Source organism: Puma concolor, chromosome B1, assembly GCF_028749965.1.
Source record: "Puma concolor isolate L17-30 chromosome B1, mPumCon1.1.hap2, whole genome shotgun sequence".
Classification (NCBI taxonomy): Eukaryota; Metazoa; Chordata; class Mammalia; order Carnivora; family Felidae; genus Puma; species Puma concolor.
The window spans coordinates 147,186,395-147,198,633 of record NC_141670.1 but is presented as its reverse complement, the minus strand read 5'-3'; the positions used below and the strand labels follow the sequence as shown (position 1 = coordinate 147,198,633).

At 37.8% G+C, this 12,239-nt stretch overlaps 1 long non-coding RNA gene across 1 annotated transcript; it reads right to left on the bottom strand.

Moving 5' to 3' along the window:
* Positions 1-458: 458 nt before the first annotated feature.
* On the bottom strand, positions 459-12,147 carry LOC147581925 (uncharacterized). The gene is made up of 2 exons (XR_015249789.1): positions 12,073-12,147; positions 459-815 (listed from the first exon to the last, which is right to left on the bottom strand). It is a non-coding gene; the product is annotated as an uncharacterized LOC147581925 (long non-coding RNA).
* Positions 12,148-12,239: the final 92 nt, after the last annotated feature.

Sequence of the window (12,239 nt, the reverse complement as noted above, 5' to 3'; positions counted from 1 at the left end):
CTCTCTCTGCCCCTCCCCCACTCATGCTCTGTCTCTCTCTGTCAAAATAAATAAACATTTTTTAAAAAATTAAAAAAAAATAAAAATAAAAGTACAGGTAATTCCACAAACAAGGCTCAAAACTCACTGTTTACCATCTATTTCATTGTCCCCTCTACCTAAACACGAATACATTGTTATGTGACAAGGTAAAGCTGAATTGGAATGTATGTATAGTTTCTTTTCCCTTTGGGAATATACCATAAGACCACCAGGTAAATTATTTTTTAAAAATGTTCTTTTCATCTGAGACTTTTTACTGCTCATAGATTACATTTTTTTCCTCTACCAACTTAGGTGGAGATTATTTAGGATAAGGAAAAAAAATTCTGCCATCCACTGCCCAGCTCTTTCCAGTTGTAACGACTATTCAAGTAGATTTCCTGCATAAGAGAGAACCGCCAAAGAAATATGGACAATTTAATGTGACTACTAAATATTAATAACATTTTATTGTAACTTTTCTAGTTGAGTACTATTAAAAGCACTTCAAAGGGGCATAATTAATTAATTATGAACGTTCTACATTACAAAAAGATAATTTATGCTTCATTTCCATGGTTAGATATCAAAGAGCGGTTAAATTCTAACATTTTGTTATATGTGACTACAATCAAGTAAAAATAATGTATAAATAAAACCTCTGGGGCAATATGCCCAAATGTTGACAGTATTCATGTCTGCAGGCAGTGATTATGATGACAATAGTGACTTCTATGGATTCTTCGTCTCTTCCTCTTTCTCTTCTTTCAATTTTTCTGTAACTTTCACATTTTCTGTAATGAACATGGATAACTTTTGTAACCAAAAGTATAACCTGGTATTTAAAAATTTTCTCTATTTTTGGGGCGCCTGGGTGGCGCAGTCGGTTAAGCGTCCGACTTCAGCCAGGTCACGATCTCGCGGTCCGTGAGTTCGAGCCCCGCGTCGGGCTCTGGGCTGATGGCTCGGAGCCTGGAGCCTGTTTCCGATTCTGTGTCTCCCTCTCTCTCTGCCCCTCCCCCGTTCATGCTCTGTCTCTCTCTGTCCCAAAAATAAATAAAAAACGTTGAAAAAAAAATTAAAAAAAAAATTTCTCTATTTTTAAATTTATTTATATTTTTATTTATATATTTTTATATAATAATAAAGGAAAATATATACAATATATTTATATAATAATATTTATGCATTATTTTTATTTTATTCATATAAATATATTTATAAATTATACATATAAATAATATATAAAAATATAAATATATTATAAATAATATATAAAATATATAAATATATATCTTATATATTTACATATTATTTTAATTTATAAATATATGTAAATATATTAAAATAATATATAAAATATAATATTTATATATTATTATTTTAATTTATTTATATAATGGTATTTAAAAATTTCTCATCACATTTTCTGTAATGAGCATGGATAACTTTTGTAACCAAAAATATAACCTTTATTTAAAAAAAAAACCAAGGTTATGTCTAATTGACCCACACCATCTACATGAAAGTCAAGATTGAGTCCACTATTTAAATACACTGATGAAAGTAGCTTCATCTCTTTCACAAATAACATGTTTATCTTCCGTATGACTATGGCCAACAAGGGTTTTAAGAAACTTCATTACTAAATTCTTAAAAATCTGCTAATGAAAAATTTTCATTTGTACCATTCTTTTCTGTGCATTTATATCCATAGATGATGTGCTTTTTAAATCACTGCCAAGCTTCTGAGTTCATGAAATATGGGTTCCCTCTAGAGGCCAAATGAATAACAGAAAATCAAAGTGATACATCCAGACTCATAGAAAAGAGGCTTCTTAGTGAGAGAGGGATGTGGATTACATCTAAAGAGAACCAACAAATGTTTAAGTTCTGTGTTTTATCAATTTTGATTCAGTATAATTTACATATAATAAAATGTTCTCATTTTAAGTATGTAATTTGATGAGTTTTCACAATTGTATACACATGTGCCATGCCACGATCAAAATACAGAACATTTCCATCGCCCTCCAAAGTTCTTTTCTACCCCTTTCCATCACCCAGACGAGCAGTACAATATGGAATAGAAATGGTGAGAAAAGTTATCTTTGCCTTGTTCTTAATCTTAGGGATCTTTCATCATGAAGTATAATGTTAGCTGTGGGTTAGTTATTCATAGATGTCCTTTATCAGCTTGAAGAATATACCTCTATTTCTAGTTTTCTGAAAGTTACTTTTATCATGAGTAAATGTTTAATTCTGTCAAATACTTTTTCTACATCTACTGAAATCATCATTGTTTCTTCTTCTTTAATCTGTTACTATGGTGAATTACATTAATCGAATGTTGAACCAGACTTATGTTCCCAGAATAAACCCCTCTCGATCAGGATATCAGGATAGATTACCTTTTATACATATTGCTATTCAATTTGCTATTGTTTTGGAGATTTTTGTTACTATGTTGTGGAGAGGTATTGGTCTGTTGTTGCCTTTCCTTGTAATGTTTTGATATCAGGGCAATGGTGGCCTTACAAAGTGAGTTGAAAGTGTTCCTTCTTCTATTTTCTGAGAGATTTGCATAGGATTGTTATTATCGTTTTCTTAAATATTTGAGAGAAATCATCAGTGAAACCCACTAAGACTGAAGATCCTTTGTCAGAGAGTTATTAATTGCTAATTTATTTTTAAAAATCTATATAGAGTTATTAAATTTTTAAATTTCTTTTTGGGTCAGTTTAAGATGATTTGTGTTTTTCAATAAACATGTCTATTTTATTTTAGTAGTCAAATACACTGCATTAAAGCTGTTTGTATTATTACTTTATTAATATTTTAGTGTTTTTATCATCTATAGTGATAGCCCCTCTTTCTCTCCTATCATGACAATTTGTGAGCTTATGATGGAGTTAATTTCACCCTACCCACAATCTACTAAGTCAGCTTTCCACAGTTTCAGGAACACTTACAGAAGACATGAGATTCCCAGACAAAACTTGTTATGGCAAAAGTAGTTGCCAAAAATGACCAGTCCAGAAGGAAAATAAAGAAAATAATTCCATGTATAATAGCATCAGAACTTATAAAATACACAGTAATAAATCCAACCAAGGACGACTTGTACACTAAAAAGCTACAATATGTTTCTGAGAGAAATTAAAGAAATAAATCAATGGAAAGATGTTGAGTTCATGGATTGGAAAACCTGGTATTGCTAAGATGCCAATATACCCAAGCAATTTACATTATTAGATTTAATGAAATATCTATCAAAGTCCTGAAGTGTTTTTTGCAGAAATAGAAAAACCCATCCCCAAATCCATACAGAATCTCCAGAGACCCTAAATAGGCAAATAATCTTGAGAAAAAAAAAAGAGGAGAACAAAGTTGGAGGTCTCACACTTTCTGATTTCAAAACTTATTGGGGCGCCTGGGTGGCGCAGTCGGTTAGGTGTCCGACTTCGGCCAGGTCACGATCTCGCGGTCCGTGAGTTCGAGCCCTGCGTCAGGCTCTGGGCGGATGGCTCAGAGCCTGGAGCCTGTTTCCGATTCTGTGTCTCCCTCTCTCTCTGCCCCTCCCCCGTTCATGCTCTGTCTCTCTCTGTCCCAAAAATAAATAAACGTTGAAAAAAAATTAAAAAAAAAAACTTATTATATGGCATATTGCTAACTTGGGTTTGGGAATGTTGTTTTACATCCTACTACTGTGCTAAACTGTTGAGAAACCTGCTGCGCTTATCTGCATTCCTCTGTCCTGAAATGTTTTTTCTCCTCCTGGCTGCTTAAAAATTTTTTTTTTCACCTTATCACTGGTTTTGAGCAATTTAATTATGATATAATTTGGTACAGTTTTCTTCATGTTTCTTCTGCTTTGGCTTCAGTGAGTTTCTCAGATGAGCTTGTTGTACTTTTCACCAAATTTGGAAAATATTACACATGAATTCTTTAAAAAAAAATTTTGGTCCTCATCCCCTCTCTTTTGGGAACTCCAATTATATTATCTTTGGTGTCTTGAAGTTGTCCCAAGGCTCACTGATACACTGTTATATTTTTTAGCCTTTTTTAAAAAATACACTTCGCCTTTGATAGCTTCTATTGCTTCAAGTTCACTAGTCTTGATTTCTGCCACATCATCCTGCCAGCGAGAAGGGACAGATCTATGTCCATATAGAAAGCTCATAGTAGAAAGAGGTGGAACTGCAGATAAGGAAGAAAGAATGGATTAGTAATAAGTGCTTCTGGCGCATTTTTTAAAGAAACGTTATCTCTACCTCACACATTGTACCTCACACATTGTGCACATTGTAATACTTAATTAGAGATTTAAATGTGAAAGGCAACACTTTGAAAACTCTAGAGTAAATTAACAGGACTCCATCTCTATAATCTTAAATTATGGAGAGATTGCATAAACATTAAACTCCAACCACAAAAGAATAGATTGATAAATCTGACTACTTGTCACACACGCAAGTGACAAAAAAGTACTGATACTGAAAATAGAAATAATTCCTATATCAATAAAAAACAAACCCACTGGAAAAGAGAAAATTGAAATGGCTAACAGATGTTTCACACATTCATGGTCAGGAAAATATAAATGAAGACTTCAGTGAATACTATTTGTTGCTCACAGAACAGACTAAAATTTAAAAGACTGATAATACAAAATCTTTCTAAGGATGTGGCCCAGTAAGTCTTATTCACTACCATTGGAAGTAAAAATTCCTAAATTAATAATAAAATATTTGTCACTAATTTTTACATCAAAGGAATTTTTTTTCAATATATGAAGTTTATTGTCAAATTGATTTCCATACAACACCCAGTGCTCATCCCAAAAGGTGCCCTCCTCAATACCCATCACCCACCCTCCCCTCCCTCCCACCCCCCATCAACCCTCAGTTTGTTCTCAGTTTTTAACAGTCTCTTATGCTTTGGCTCTCTCCCACTCTAACCTCTTTTTTTTTTCCTTCCCCTCCCCCATGGGTTTCTGTTAAGTTTCTCAGGATCCACATAAGAGTGAAACCATATGGTATCTGTCTTTCTCTGTATGGCTTATTTCACTTAGCATCACACTCTCCAGTTCCATCCATGTTGCTACAAAGGGCCATATTTCATTCTTTCTCATTGCCATGTAGTACTCCATTGTGTATATAAACCACAATTTTTATATCCATTCATCAGTTGATGGACATTTAGGCTCTTTCCATAATTTGGCTATTGTTGAGAGTGCTGCTATAAACATTGGGGTACAAGTGCCCCTATGCATCAGTACTCCTGTGTCCCTTGGGTAAATTCCTAGCAGTGCTATTGCTGGGTCATAGGGTAGGTCTATATTTAATTTTTTGAGGAACCTCCACACTGTTTTCCAGAGAGGCTGCACCAATTTGCATTCCCACCAACAGTGCAAGAGGGTTCCCGTTTCTCCACATCCTCTCCAGCATCTATAGTCTCCTGATTTGTTCATTTTGGCCACTCTGACTGGCGTGAGGTGATATCTGAGTGTGGTTTTGATTTGTATTTCCCTGATGAGGAGTGACATTGAGCATCTTTTCATGTGCCTGTTGGCCATCCGGATGTCTTCTTTAGAGAAGTGTCTATTCATGTTTTCTGCCCATTTCTTCACTGGGTTATTTGTTTTTCGGGTGTGGAGTTTGGTGAGCTCTTTATAGATTTTGGATACTAGCCCTTTGTCCAATATGTCATTTGCAAATATCTTTTCCCATTCTGTTGGTTGCCTTTTAGTTTTGTTGGTTGTTTCCTTTGCTGTGCAGAAGCTTTTTATCTTCATAAGGTCCCAGTAGTTCATTTTTGCTTTTAATTCCCTTGCCTTTGGAGATGTGTCAAGTAAGAAATTGCTACGGCTGAGGTCAGAGAGGTCTTTTCCTGCTTTCTCCTCTAGGGTTTTGATGGTTTCCTGTCTCACATTCAGGTCCTTTATCCATTTTGAGTTTATTTTTGTGAATGGTGTGAGAAAGTGGTCTAGTTTCAACCTTCTGCATGTTGCTGTCCAGTTCTCCCAGCACCATTTGTTAAAGAGACTGTCTTTTTTCCATTGGATGTTCTTTCCTGCTTTGTCAAAGATTAGTTGGCCATACGTTTGTGGGACTAGTTCTGGGGTTTCTATTCTATTCCATTGGTCTATGTGTCTGTTTTTGTGCCATCCATCAAAGGAATTTTAAATGGTGGTAAAATATACATGACATAAAACTTCTCATCCTAACCATGTATAAGTAGAATAAAACCTTGGATTACAAGTTACTTGTTCTGTGACTGTTCTGCAAGCTGAGCAAACATTTCTAATAAATTTTAACTTGAAAATGAGCATGTCTTGCAGTATGAGTGGTATGTGACACCGAACATCACATAATCACAACCGAGACAATGGTTCTTCTCTTTTTCTCTCTCTTCCTGTGGGATTGTGGGTGATCGTCTCCCATGCTCAGATGCTCAGTCTCAGGCCGATGCTGAGATGCTCTGGTGTCAGGCCATGGTGTTTGGCAGAAATCAGTGATTTTTCAGAATGTTGGAAGGTGCCCACAACTGGCACTCGTGTATTTTTTGTGACTTCAAAGCACCTATGGACAGTCCTTTACTCTTCCATAGAAGAGTAAGCTTAGGAATACTCTGCTTCATTTTAGATTAGGCTGCCTGCGGATATAGACTCTTTCCTCTGCTGCCTTATTGCAGTTACCTTAAATACAGTATATGACAAGACTTTATTAATACTGTACTATAGTCAGTATCCATGAGAGCATGTACAATGGCGCCCATGCAGAAAAAGATTCCATTGAGCCAATGGATAGCGATGATTCTGTCAGTGATAGCGAAAGTCCTCCTCCACAATAACCCTCCTGTCTTGTCTCCCTCACTCACACCAGACACAAAGGTTTTCAAAAGTAAGTGCAGGTTAATTTGTTTATTTTTCTTTCTGTTTTGTATTTTCTTTATTATTTTGTGTTATATTACAGTAGTATAATCATTTTTTTATGAATATTTTTGGGTTGTGGAATGAATCATCTGAGTTTCCATTATTTCTTATGGGGAAATTTGCTTTGACATACAAGTGCTTTGGACTACAAACATGTTTCTGGAACGAATTATGCTGGCAAGTCAAGGTTTTACTGTATATAGTTCTGTAGTGTTAAGCACAAACAAGTTATTATGTAACTAGTCTCTAGAACTCTTTTGATCTTGCAAAACTGAAACTATGTAGTCATTAAACAGCAACTCCCCATTCCCCTTCCCCTAACCCCGGGAATCACTGATTTTCCATAGTGGCTGCACCACTTTACAGTTCCACCAAGAGAACCCCCAAAGGGTTCCACCTTCTTCACATCCTCACCAACACCTGTTTTTTGGTTTTGTTTGGTTTTATTCTTTATAGTAGCCATCTTAATGGGTGTGAGATGTTGTGTCATTGTGGTTTTGATTTACATTTCCCTAATGATTAATGTTGTTGAGGTAATGGCCAGAATTAAGCTTATGCTTGCAGCTAAAGTTAGCTTAGAAAAGCAAAATATAAGAAAATCTAATTTATAGTTTAAAAACCAAATCCAACTGTTTTTGAGTACAGGGTCACAATCTTTCACATTCAGTGCTATGGGGAGAAGTCTCTTCTTCAAACAATTCCTCTAATCACGTCGAAAAACATTTCATGTCCTCTGTGATACCTCAGATTCATAAAAATCAATATTAATATACACATTTCTCATACAGCTAAAAATGTCACTCTAGTCCAGCGATGATCTAGACTAACTTTCACGGGAGTTACATTTCTGATGACCAGGGCACCATCCAGAAACACGGGGAAAATTTCTCATGGTACAACCCAGGAGACTGACATTAACTTCTCCATTTGTAAGAATAGTAGGCGTAATGTTCTACAGGGGTATTTTATTATTGAAAGGATATCCAACGGGTGTCAGAAAACTTATAGTCACCCAAAGCCTGGCAATAGGCCACCGTACACATTTTCTGGTGTACTTAAAATCTCTGGGACAGGTTCAGTTATATGCTCCACGTCTCTAGGAGGAGGAGCAGCTCTGCCCACATCTCGTCAGAGGTGGCTCTTTCGGAGTTCATTGGGCATTTCATTCCATTCCTGCTGAGTCTAGGTTCAATTCATTCACTCACTCATGTAACAGATGCTTCATGAGCACTTAATGTGTGCCACCCATTGGACTAGGCTCTGGAGATAATGCCACGGAGGGCACACCGAGATTAGATAGTAGGTAGACTTGTGGGTAGGGTTACCTTCAGACGACAGAGGGTAGTTGCTTTCCTTTGCTTGATGCAAGCTCTTACCTCAAGATGACTTTAATGAGTTACTCAGAAACAGCTGTCGGGGCTGGCACATTATTTCAAATAAAAATTACTGAAGTAACAACTAGTACAAGGACATTCAGCCCTTCCTCTGTCTCCTTGAAAGCAGGAAACAAATGTCTCATAGGAAAAATATCCTCCCTACACTGAGAAGTGAAAAGAGTCTGGGTGGCTCAGTCGGTTAAGCATCGGACTCTTGGTTTCAGCTCAGGTGATGGTCTCAGCTTTGTGAGTTCAAGCCCTGTGTTGAGCTCTGTGCTGACAGCATGGAGCCTGCTTGGGATTCTTTCTCCCTCTCTCCCTGCCCCTCCCTCACTCACGCTGTCTCTCTCTCTCTCTTCCTCTCTCAAAATAAACAAGTAAACTAAAAAAAATAAATAAATAAAGATATCCTTATCACCAGAGGTAATGACTTTAAAATCACAAAAAGCGGGGCACCTGGGTGGCTCAGTCGGTTAAGCGTCCTACTTCAGCTCAGGTCATGATCTCACAGTTCGTGAGTTCGAGCCCCATGTCAGGCTCTGTGCTGACAGCTCAGAGCCTGGAGCCTGCTTCACGTTCCGTGTCTCCCTCTCTCTCTGCCCCTTCCCTGCTCATGTTCTGTCTCTCTCTTAAAAATAAATAAACATTAAAAAAAAAAAATTAAAAAAAAATAAAACCACAAAAAGCTGCAGAAATAAGTCTTACTACTTTTTACTAATCTACCATTTCAGCCCAAACACCTGTTTTCCTTACTCTATAAATTCCTCAAAATTGTATCATCTCTTGGGGTGCCTGGGTGGCTCAGTTAGTTAAGCATCCAACTTCAGCTCAGGTCATGATCTCACGGTTAGTAAGTTTGAGCCCTGCGTCCGGCTCTGTGCTGATAGCTCGGAGCCTGGAGCCTGCTTTGGATTCTGTGTCTCCCTCTCTCTCTGCACCTCCCCCTCTCATGCTCTGTCTCTCTCTCAAAAATAAACGTTAGAAAAATTTTTTAAATAAATGTATCATCTCTTTGTCTAAAAGTGTTCAAAAACCCTACTTTGGTCATTTCTTCAGGTCTCAATTTTGTAACTGGACCTTCGTGTACACATAATAAAACTTTGTGGGTTTTTTTCTCCTGTTAATTTGTCTCATGTAAATTTAATTCTTAGTCCTGCTGGAGAACCTTGAGGGTGGAGGCAATTTTTTTCCTTCCTGTCACAGTCATGGCTTATTTTGAGTGCAATAATTCAGGTTCCATTAGTAGGAAGTACATGAAGTTTATGTGCAAAGAGAGCTGTCTAGAGTCTAGTATGAGACACAGAGGATGGGGACAAGAAATGATCAACGTATCTCCATACGAGACCGTTACATATTCTTGACAAGGCCAGATGATTAAAGAAAGCTTTGAATTGATGTGGTTATGTTTTGAAATGTGGTGGTGTCCATTTAGGATTCCTTATAAACCTTAATGAACTAGTTTTCAAGAAATTACTGAACACTGGGGACACAATATTGCCTTTGCTAGACTGATAACCGCTTCTGGGCTGCAAATCCCCTCAATCATCACTCCTGGCTGCTATCCTAGCCTAATCAGATTCAACTGGCAGGGACAAAACTGTAGAAAGACAAAATTAGAATAACTGGTTCCTTGTAATGAAGGAGACTGCACACCAGAGGAAACCTGAGAAATGTCTCATCAACTAAGGGGAGATATGGGGTTCTTATCAGATTTGGGGAAGGGTAGAGGTTAGGTGAAATTTAAATAAAGCAACATTTTGGGAGGCTCAAAGCAGGAAAGAGCTGTGTGTAAAGGGGTCAACATGAAGTGGAACTGCAAAGGGGATCCAGGGGCCTATTCCTTGGAATTGATAAAGTTAAGATCGATGTGGAATGTGTTCAGGAATCCCTCATCTGAAGCTTTTACCTACGTTGGAAATAAAGGCTGCTTCTTTGTGTGAAACTGACTTACATCATACAGAATAGGACGGATAGGATGTTTCATTCTTACTGATAGGATTTTAAAGAGCACACTTTCTGACAGTTATGATTTTAGAGAAGAAGGATTTTAAGTAAGAATGTAGTGGTCAAAGGGATTGTGATGATACTTCACAGCTGCAGCCTGACCTTGGGAGAAATATTGTTTCCTTCACCTTTGCATCTGGTTCTATCTGTCTCTTATCTGTGTTTGTTACCTGTTAAAAAACAAGACAACAGATCCAAAATGGAGTCACTTATGCTAAGCCCCACTTCACCAAACTGAGACCTAATCACTGTAGAGGACAAGGGAAGGCCACCCTTAGATGGGCCAACTTTGGCATGAACATTATTTTGAGTTAAAAATAATCCAAACCCAGCAGAGTCAGAAAAAGTTCTTTACCTCCCCCTCAACTGCTTGCTTTACCAGGAAGAGAGCTATTAATAGAAATTCCTCTTTACCTGAGAAACTTATCTGAATAACAGGGTATCTTTGTTTTCCAAACATCTCCTTTCACTTTCCTGTTCATGATATCTCTCCTTTTGTATCCTCAGACCCCTACCCCTCTCCTTAACTCATATAAGCATCATGTTGCCTATCTTTGGAATTTCAATGTCTGTGTGGATTCCCCATTGAATGCTATTAAATTTGATTTTGATTCCCCTTATGTATGCTATTAAACTTGATTTTCCTCTGTTAATCTATCTCATGTCCATATGATTCTGATCTAACCAGTTTTCACTCTTATGTGGATCCTGAGAAACTCAACAGAAGACCATGGGGGAGGGGAAGGAAAAAAAAAAAAAGTTAGAGAGGGAGAAAGCCAAACCATAAGAAACTCTTAAAAATTGAGAATAAACTGAGAGTTGATGGGGGGTCGGAGGGAGCAGTGGGTGGGTGATGGCTATTGAGGAGGGCACCTGTTGGGATGAGCACTGGGTGTTGTATGGAAACCAATTTGACAATAAATTTCATATTTAAAAAAATATGATTCTGATCTAGCTAGAACTAGGACCTTAAAGGGCAGAGGAAATTCTTCCTCCCCATTAGTTTCCTCTCTCCCAGAAACAGAATCTTAAATCAGTCAACCAGGAATCACCTGATCAGCCCTAGTCAGGTATTGTGCCTGATAGATAGATCCCTGCCATCCCTTAAAGGAAAGTAACTGCAACAAAGAACCCACTTTTTTGCTAGTATAACTTTCTTGTTCCTGTTCCCTTCAGCCTAAAAAAAGTCTTTTATTTTGTACAGCTCCCAAGAGTGCCTTTCTATCTGCTAGATTGGATGCTGCCTGGTTCAAACTGATTTTTTGCTCAAAGAAACTCTTAATTTTTAAAAGTCTGCTTCAACTTACCTTTTAACATATCCCAGCATAGTGAATGGCCAGTCTGATTTTTACTTTTCCAGAGGTAGTTGATATTTTTGCTTTCTCAGTAGCTGTCCATTCACCAGACATTGCAGGTTCCCAGGCTATGTTAACTTGGTCATAAACTCTGGAAAATGATTTTTTCCTTCCAAATATGGAGATAAGGTAGAACAACAGAAATTCTAAACTTCCGGCCTTCTTCAGCCAGGTCCCCCTCCTCCCTCCACACACTCACACCTTTTTTTTTTTTCTTTCTCCAGCTCCCAGATATCCCAAGATCTTACTAAGTGGGATAGGAAACAAGCAGTAACATCCTTCTGGCTTTAAATCATATAGCCTCGGAGGTGGTAGGCCGGAAGTCTGGCTAGGGAAAAAGAAGGCATGCTGCTTGGAGTGATTACTTTAGACGCCTTACCTGTGTCCTCGCTATGGGAAGATCAAAGGTGTGTCAGGTGGGTGAGAAGCCACATGGCAAGCCACCAGTCTCAGACTGCCCCCACCCCCACACCCCCACTTCGCACAGCCCGCGGCCAGGGTCTTCGCCCAGCTCCTGCCAGTCCCGGAGTTTCTTCTGCCCCGCCC